Source organism: Triticum aestivum, chromosome 5D (genome assembly GCF_018294505.1).
Source record: "Triticum aestivum cultivar Chinese Spring chromosome 5D, IWGSC CS RefSeq v2.1, whole genome shotgun sequence".
In the NCBI taxonomy this organism is placed as follows: Eukaryota; Viridiplantae; Streptophyta; class Magnoliopsida; order Poales; family Poaceae; genus Triticum; species Triticum aestivum.
The window spans coordinates 332,284,341-332,292,226 of NC_057808.1; positions in this window are offsets into that span (position 1 = coordinate 332,284,341).

Sequence of the window (7,886 nt, forward strand, 5' to 3'; positions counted from 1 at the left end):
CAGGTGGTGGTGGCGGTGGGTTGTTGTTGTTGTTGTTGCCTTGGTTCTGCACTAACACTTGCATCAGGGCATTCTGTTGCTGAATCAACTGGGTGATCTCTGGCGGGAAAACAAATCCGGTGTCGCGTCTCGGAGGCATCTGATAGGTTTAGAAAAGATGAGAGTTAAGAATAGAATGAGGTCTAGAGGGAAAACACTACCCATATGCTCATGAGACAAATACAATCAATATCACTCAATCAATTCAAACAAGGCAAAACAATCGATCTAACTAGCGTTACAAAGTGCTTGAACTATACTATTAAATGGGGGAAAACTACTACTGATATGGTGGTCTACTAGAAATTCTGATCCGTTGAAGACTCCATGATGTCTGCTCCAGCTTCATCAACCCAGTCGTCTTCACTTGGTTCTGAGTCGGTGTCGTCGATGATGATGTAGTTATCCGGACAAGTGCATTCGTCGACTTCTGCTTTTGGCACTGGATTTCCCATGAATACTCCAATCTTCTTCTCCAGGTCGTCATTCTTCCCTACTAGTGCGTTGATTTCCTCCAAATAATCTTCGCGTGTAGCCTTGAGTTCTTCTTGGAGCTCTTTGATCTTCGTTAATGCCTTCTTCAGTTCTTCCTTGTCCGTGCACATCTGGTTCTCCTGGCGACGAATATGTTGGTTCTGCTCCTGGATGAAAGCTGCAATTGATCCATCCTTCTTGGTTCTGATCATCTCCCATTGCGCGTCTCGGCGTCCACAAATTTGGTAAATTGTATCCTTAAGCTCCTGGTGGTAGACTTCTCCAATGCGTCCCATGGCGATGTGTGCGGCCATGCTCTTCCCTAAACTCCAAGTTGGTGCTTCGAAAACCAATCTTATGGGTTCAGTAACTGGCACAAACGTCCTTCCTGGAATGATAACTTGAATCTTCCAGCTCTCCTCTTCAGGTAATGTGGCGTTGTAGGTTCCGGTGATGCTTGGTATTCCTATGTTCAAGTACTTGGTGACTTCCTTCAAGTGTCGACCAAACGGCGTGTCTTCATCTGGTTGCATGAACTTGCTCCTTGCATTCGCCATTCCTAAAAGAGTAGAAAAAGGAGAGGGGTCAGAAATGAGAAGAGAGAAGCTTTCTAGGGCTTAAGCTTAGTGGTCGTGTCCTACAGTCAGCGTGTGCTCTGATACCAACTTTGTAGCGACCAGACCTCAAATGGTCTGTGCTGCTGTGCACCAGTGTCATCCCTGGATCAGTAATGCTGACACGCACAGTACAAATGGAGGATTTATAACAGAGTAGCAATCACACACTTATTACATCGAATATCTCCGAAGAGATTAAGTATGATAAACATGGCTTAAGGCCATCTAATAACGATAACAGCGGAAGACTTGGAAGATAAGTGAGTCCATCAACTCCAGCGGCATCACTGAGTATAAGACCACGACCTAAGGCACCTTACTCGTCGTCTGAAAAGTCTGCAACATGAAACGTTGCAGCCCGAAAACGGGTCAGCACATAGGATATGCTGGCAAAGTAACACATAGAGAGCAATGAACAATAATAATGCTATACTACATGCATATATGGCTGGTGGAAAGCTCTATGGTTACAGTTTTGCGAAAAGCCAATTTTATCCTACTTCAAAGGAATAAATTTTATTTAACTATCATGGTGGTTGTGAAACATTGAGAAGGTACCTCCAACTCAATCCCAATTAAGTGTCATCATTAACCCAACAAAATTAATTAAAAGTAACATGGTGATGAGATTCAAATGATAATCCAGGTACTAGATACTCAAGTTGTCCATAACCGGGGACACGGCTAACCATGATTAGTTTGTACACTCTGCAGAGGTTTGCGCACTTTTCCCCACAAGACTCGATCGCCTCCGCTTGATTCTCGCACTACATGATGTTTGAGAAACGGATGACCGAGACACAGTCTTTCAGAAACAATCACTCTTTACTCTGGATGGACCGGTACACCTACTTTCCCCTACATCTGCTAGCCCACCTCTTCAAGAGATCTTGTAACCTACTCAACTATGCTAGAGCCCATAATAGCTTGTGGCTGCACACGGAAGTTTCTAGCATGAATAATCTTATGATCCCTTTGAGCCTGGGTGGCGGACCTTATAAAACAGACAACACTGGGTTCTCCAGGTGCCTCAATCCACCCAGATGTGAGTTTTAGTTGCCACCTTAAGTTGAACCATTAATAAACATCTCACATCTGTCATGAATATCTCTCAAACCCAATCCACGTCTACGAGCATAGCATGGCAATAATGAAAACAACGTAGAAGTAACTCCCAAGGGTTTGAATAGAAAACAGGTAATAGGTACTACCTCAACTACTTCCCAATACCCACAATTTAATTAGATCCTAATCATGCAATTGTTTGAGGAAAAGATCTAATGCAATAAAACTGGGTATGAAAAGTATGATCAAAGTGTTACTTGCCTTGCTGATGATCCGCAAAACCTAACGAGTCGAAGTAACAAGCGGCACACTCCGGGTACTCAATCGCAAACAAACAAGCATACAATCAGTACTCATCTAATGCACAGGTAAAACTCGAATGAAAGATCCAACCAGAAAGTTCAACTTAAGAACTCCGGTTTGCAAAAAGAATCAACTCGAAAGAAGCAACGAAAGTCAAACGGCGAAAGAAAAAGCTTCGTTTACTAATCTGGATCTAGGTCAAATTTTACTGTAGCAAAAACTTGTTTGAGTAGGTTAAACGGAAAGAGAATTTCGAGACGAAACTCTAGGCGCTTGAATCGCCTGATTCCGATAAACGAGCGAGAAGTTAAACAGAATCGAAGATTCGATCAGAAATCGAATCTGAGATAATCGCAGAAAAATCCGACGAAAAAGAAAAACGGACGAACGGTTAAAGAACGGACGTTCGTTAACAGAGAAAAACCGACGAACGCGTTCGTTAAAACGAACGGTTCGGTGAACGCTCGCAAAATAATAAAACCGAAAAAAAACCGATCTAGGGTTTTTTTTAAACGAAGGGTTTTTTTTAACAAAAACCGGCAACGACGAACGGGCAGCGAGGCAGTACCTCGTCGGGGCGGCTCCGGCGAGGGCTCCGGCGGGGCGCGGGGGTGCGGGCGAGGGCGAGGGGCGGCGGCTCCCGTGCGGCGGCGGCGGCGGGCAAGTGCGGCGGCGGCGGCTCGGCAAGGCGGGCGGCGGCGAGTGCGGCGGCGGCGGCGGCGGGATGAGAGGAGAGAGAGGGGGGGATATAAAGAGGGGGGAGCAAGCTTGGAGGAGGGGGCAAGCTCCGGGGCGGCTCGGTCCCGTGTCCATGGAGGACACCGGCGGCGGCGGGCGCCGTGCGGGAGAAGGAGAGGGGCGCGGGCGGGCCGGCGCTCGGCTGGGCTGCGGCCCGGTCGGGCGTCGCGCGTTTTTTTTAAATAAGTTCCGCGGAAAATAATTCACAGAAAAATAAATAAAAATTATAAAAATATAAAATAAATTTTCCCCGTCTAGTTAGAAAATCTAGAATAGGGTGAACATTTTTTAAATCAAAATAAATATTTTGAAAACATGCAATATTTTTAATGCAATAAAAATTGCAAATAAAATCCAAATAAATTCCAATAAATGATTTTAACATTTTCCCTCCAGTATTTCAATTGTTTTGGAGAAGTCATATTTTCTCCTCTCGTTTATTTTTAAAATGAAATATTTTTCCGGAGAGAAAATAATTAAAACCAAAATCCTCGTCTTATTATTTGATGAAAATCAAATATGAAAAATTCAAGAAAATCCCCAAGTCTCTCCGAGGGTCCTTGAGTTGCTTAGGATTTATCGAGGATTTGTCAAAATGCAATAAAACATGATATGCAATGATGATCTATGTATAACATACCAAATTGAAAATTTGGGATGTTACAATGCTCATCAGGAAAACTATCATCAATAGGTAGTGGGTCATCAAGCACATTTTCAAGCCTAGACAAATTATCAGCGACGGGGTTCTCAGCTCCTTTTCTATCAATGATAGGAAAATCGAATTCTTGTAACAAGAGATCCCAACGAATAAGTCTAGGTTTAGCATCTTTCTTTTCCATAAGATATTTAATAGCAGCATGGTCTGTGTGAACAGTTACTTTGGAATCAACAATATAAGGTCTAAACTTATCACAAGCAAACACCACTGCTAAGAATTATTTTTCAGTAGTAGCATAATTTCTCTGAGCACTGTCTAGAGTTTTACTGGCATAATGAATAACATTCAATTTCTTATCAACTCTTTGCCCTAGAACAGCACGAACAACATAGTCACTAGCATCACACATAATTTCAAAAGGCAAATTCCAATCAGGTGGTTGAACAATAGGTGCTGATATTAAGGATTTCTTGAGTGTTTCAAAGGCTTCTAAACAATCATCATCAAAAGCAAAAGGAACATCCTTTTGCAAAAGACTAGTGAGAGGCCTACAAATTTTAGAGAAGTCTTTAATAAACCTCCTATAGAAACCAGCATGACCTAGGAAACTACAAATACCTTTGATGTCCTTAGGACATGGAATTTTCTCAATTGCATCAACCTTAGCTTGGTCCACTTCACTACCTCTTTCAGAAATTTTATGGCCCAAGACAATGCCTTCATTAACCATAAAGTGGCACTTCTCCCAATTCAAGACAAGATTTGTTTGTTCACATCTCTGCAAAACTTGCTCAAGATTGCTTAAACAATCATCAAAAGACTTCCCATAAACAGAGAAATCATCGATGAAAACCTCAACAATCTTTTCACAAAAATCAGAGAATATAGCAGTCATACATCTTTTAAAGGTAGCAGGTGCATTACATAAACTAAAAGGCATACGTCTATAAGCATAAGTTCCAAAGGGACAAGTAAAAGTGGTCTTTTCTTGATTAGGTTGAGAAACAGGTGTTTGTGAAAAGCCAGAGTATCCATCTAGGAAGCAAAAGTGTGTGTGCTTAGATAATCTTTCAAGCATTTGATCAATAAAAGGCAAAGGGTAATGATCTTTTCTAGTAGCTTTATTTAATTTTCTGAAATCAATTACCATTCTATAGCCTGTAACAATTCTTTGTGGAATAAGTTCACTCTTATCATTAGGAAAATAGTAATACCTCCTTTCTTAGGAACACAATGAACAAGACTTACCCATCTACTATCAGTTATGGGATAGATTATACCTGCTTCCTGAACTTTTAATATTTCCGTTCTTACCACTTCTTTCATCTTTGGATTTAACCAACGTTGGTGATCAACAACAGGTTTAGCATCAGGTTCCATATTAATTTTATGCTGATATAGAGTGCGAATAATGCCCTTTAAATCATCAAGAGTATATCCAATAGCATCCCGGTGCTTCCTTAGAACTTTCAATAATCTTTCTTCTTCATGTTCTGAAAGGTTAGCACTGATAATAATAGGATATATCTTCTTTTCATCAAGATAAGCATATTTCAAAGTGTCTGGAAATTGTTGTAATTCAAACATAGGATCACCCTTAGGTGGAGGAGGACCTCCAAGAGTTTCAATAGGCAAATTGTGTTTAAGCAGAGGACGTTGTTCAAAGAAAACTTTATCTATTTCATTCCTTTCATGCATATGTAAATCATTTTCATGGTCTAGCAAATATTGTTCTAAAGGATTAGTAGATGGAATAGCAATAGAAGCAAGACCAATCAATTCATCCTTACTAGGCAATTCTTTTCCATGATGATTTCTACTAAACTTGGAAAAATTAAACTCATGAGACTCATCACCAAAGCTAACACCAACAGTTTGTTTCTTACAATCTATCTTAGCATTTACTGTGTTCAAGAAAGGTCTACCAAAGATAATGGGACAGAAGTCATCTTGCGGGGTACCAAGAACAACAAAATCAGTAGGATATTTTATTTTCCCACACAAGACTTCGATATCTCTAATAATCCCACAAGGTGATATGGTGTCTCTATTAGCAAGTTTAATAGTAACGTCTATGTCTTCTAAATCTACATGTGCTATGTCTTTCATACTTTCTTGGTATAACTTGTAAGGAATAGCACTTACACTAGCACCCATGTCACATAGACCATGATAACAGTGATCTACTATTTTAACTAAAATAGCAGGCATGCCAACAACTGGCTATGTTTATCCCTTTTATCGGGTTTGGCAATTCTAGCAGCTTCTGCACAGAAGTAAATAACATGCCCATCTATATCTTGTTCCAAGAGATCTTTAACCATAGCAACATTAGGTTCTACTCTAATTTGTTCATCTGGTTTAGGTCTTCTAACATAGCTTTTGTTAACCACAGTTGAAACTTTAGCATGTTCCTTTATCCTAACAGGGAAAGGTAGTTTCTCAATATAAGCAGTAGGAACAACTGGATCAACATTATAAAGTAAAGTTTATTCTGTAACTGGTACTGGTTCTTTAATTTCTTCTTTAATAGGTGGGTGATATTTAAACCAGTTCTCTTTAAGGAGTTCAACATGAGTAGCAAATGATTCACAAAAGGAGGTTACTATCTCAGAGTCAAGTCCATATTTAGTGCTAAACTTTTGAAAAGCATCAGTATCCATAAAAGATTTAACACAATCATATTTAATTTTAATACCTGACTCTTTACCTTCGTCGAGTTCCCAATCTTCAGAGTTTCGTTTAATTATTTCCAAAAGATTCCACCGGAATTCAATAGTTTTCTTCATAAAAGAACCAGCACAAGAAGTATCAAGCATGGTTTGATCGTTACGAGAAAGCCGAGCATAAAAATTATGGATAATAATTTCTCTTGAGAGCTCATGATTGGGGCATGAATATAACATTGACTTAAGCCTCCCCCAAGCTAGAGCAATACTTTCTCCTTCACGAGGCCAAAAATTATATATATAATTCCGAGCATGATGAACTAGATGCATAGGATAAAAAATTTGGTGGAACTCCAATTTCAATCGATTCCAATTCCATGATCCAATATCATCGCATAGCCTATACCATGCCAAGATTTTTCCCTTCAAAGATAAAGGGAAAACCTTTATCATCACCTCATCTCCGGGTAAACCTGCAAGCTTAAACAATCCACAAATTTGTTCCACATATATCAAGTGCATATCAGGATGTTCGGTTCCATCTCCTGCATAAGGATTAGCTAGCAGTTGTTCTATCATACCAGAAGGAATTTCATATTCAATATTTTCAGTACGTGATGTAGGTTGAGGGGTAGCTAATTGTGGTTCCGGACGAGGTGAAGATACCCCGAACAAACCCCTCAAAGGATTGTTTTCCATAGTAACAAGTGACAATAAATTTCAGCACACTATATAAATGTTTCCTTACCAAATTCCACTTACCAAAGGCGCTTCACTCCCCGGCAACGGTGCTAGAAAATAGCCTTGATGACCCACAAGTATAGGGGATCAATTTTAGCTCTTTTCTATAAGTAAGAGTGTCGAACCCAATGAGGAGCAGAAGGAAATGACAAGTAGTTTTCAGTAAGGTAATGTATGCAAGTGCTGAAATTGTAAGTAGCGAGTAGTTTGATAGCAAGATAATTTGTAACGAGCAAGTAACGATAATAGTAAAAAGTATGCAACAAGGTAGCCCAATCCTTTTGAGGCAAAGGACATGCCAAAACGGTCTCTTATAATAAGCAAAGCGTTCTTGAGGTTACACGGGAATTTCATCTAGTCACTTCCATCATGTTGGTTTGATTTGTGTTCGCTACTTTGATAATTTGATATGTGGGTGGACCGGTGCTTAGGTGCTGTTCTTACTTGAACAAACCTCCTACTTATGATTAACCCTCCCACAAGCATCCGCAACTACGAGAAAAGTATTAAGAATAAATTCTACCCATAGCATTAAACTTTTGGATCCAATCGTTCCCTTACGAAATAGAGCATAAACTG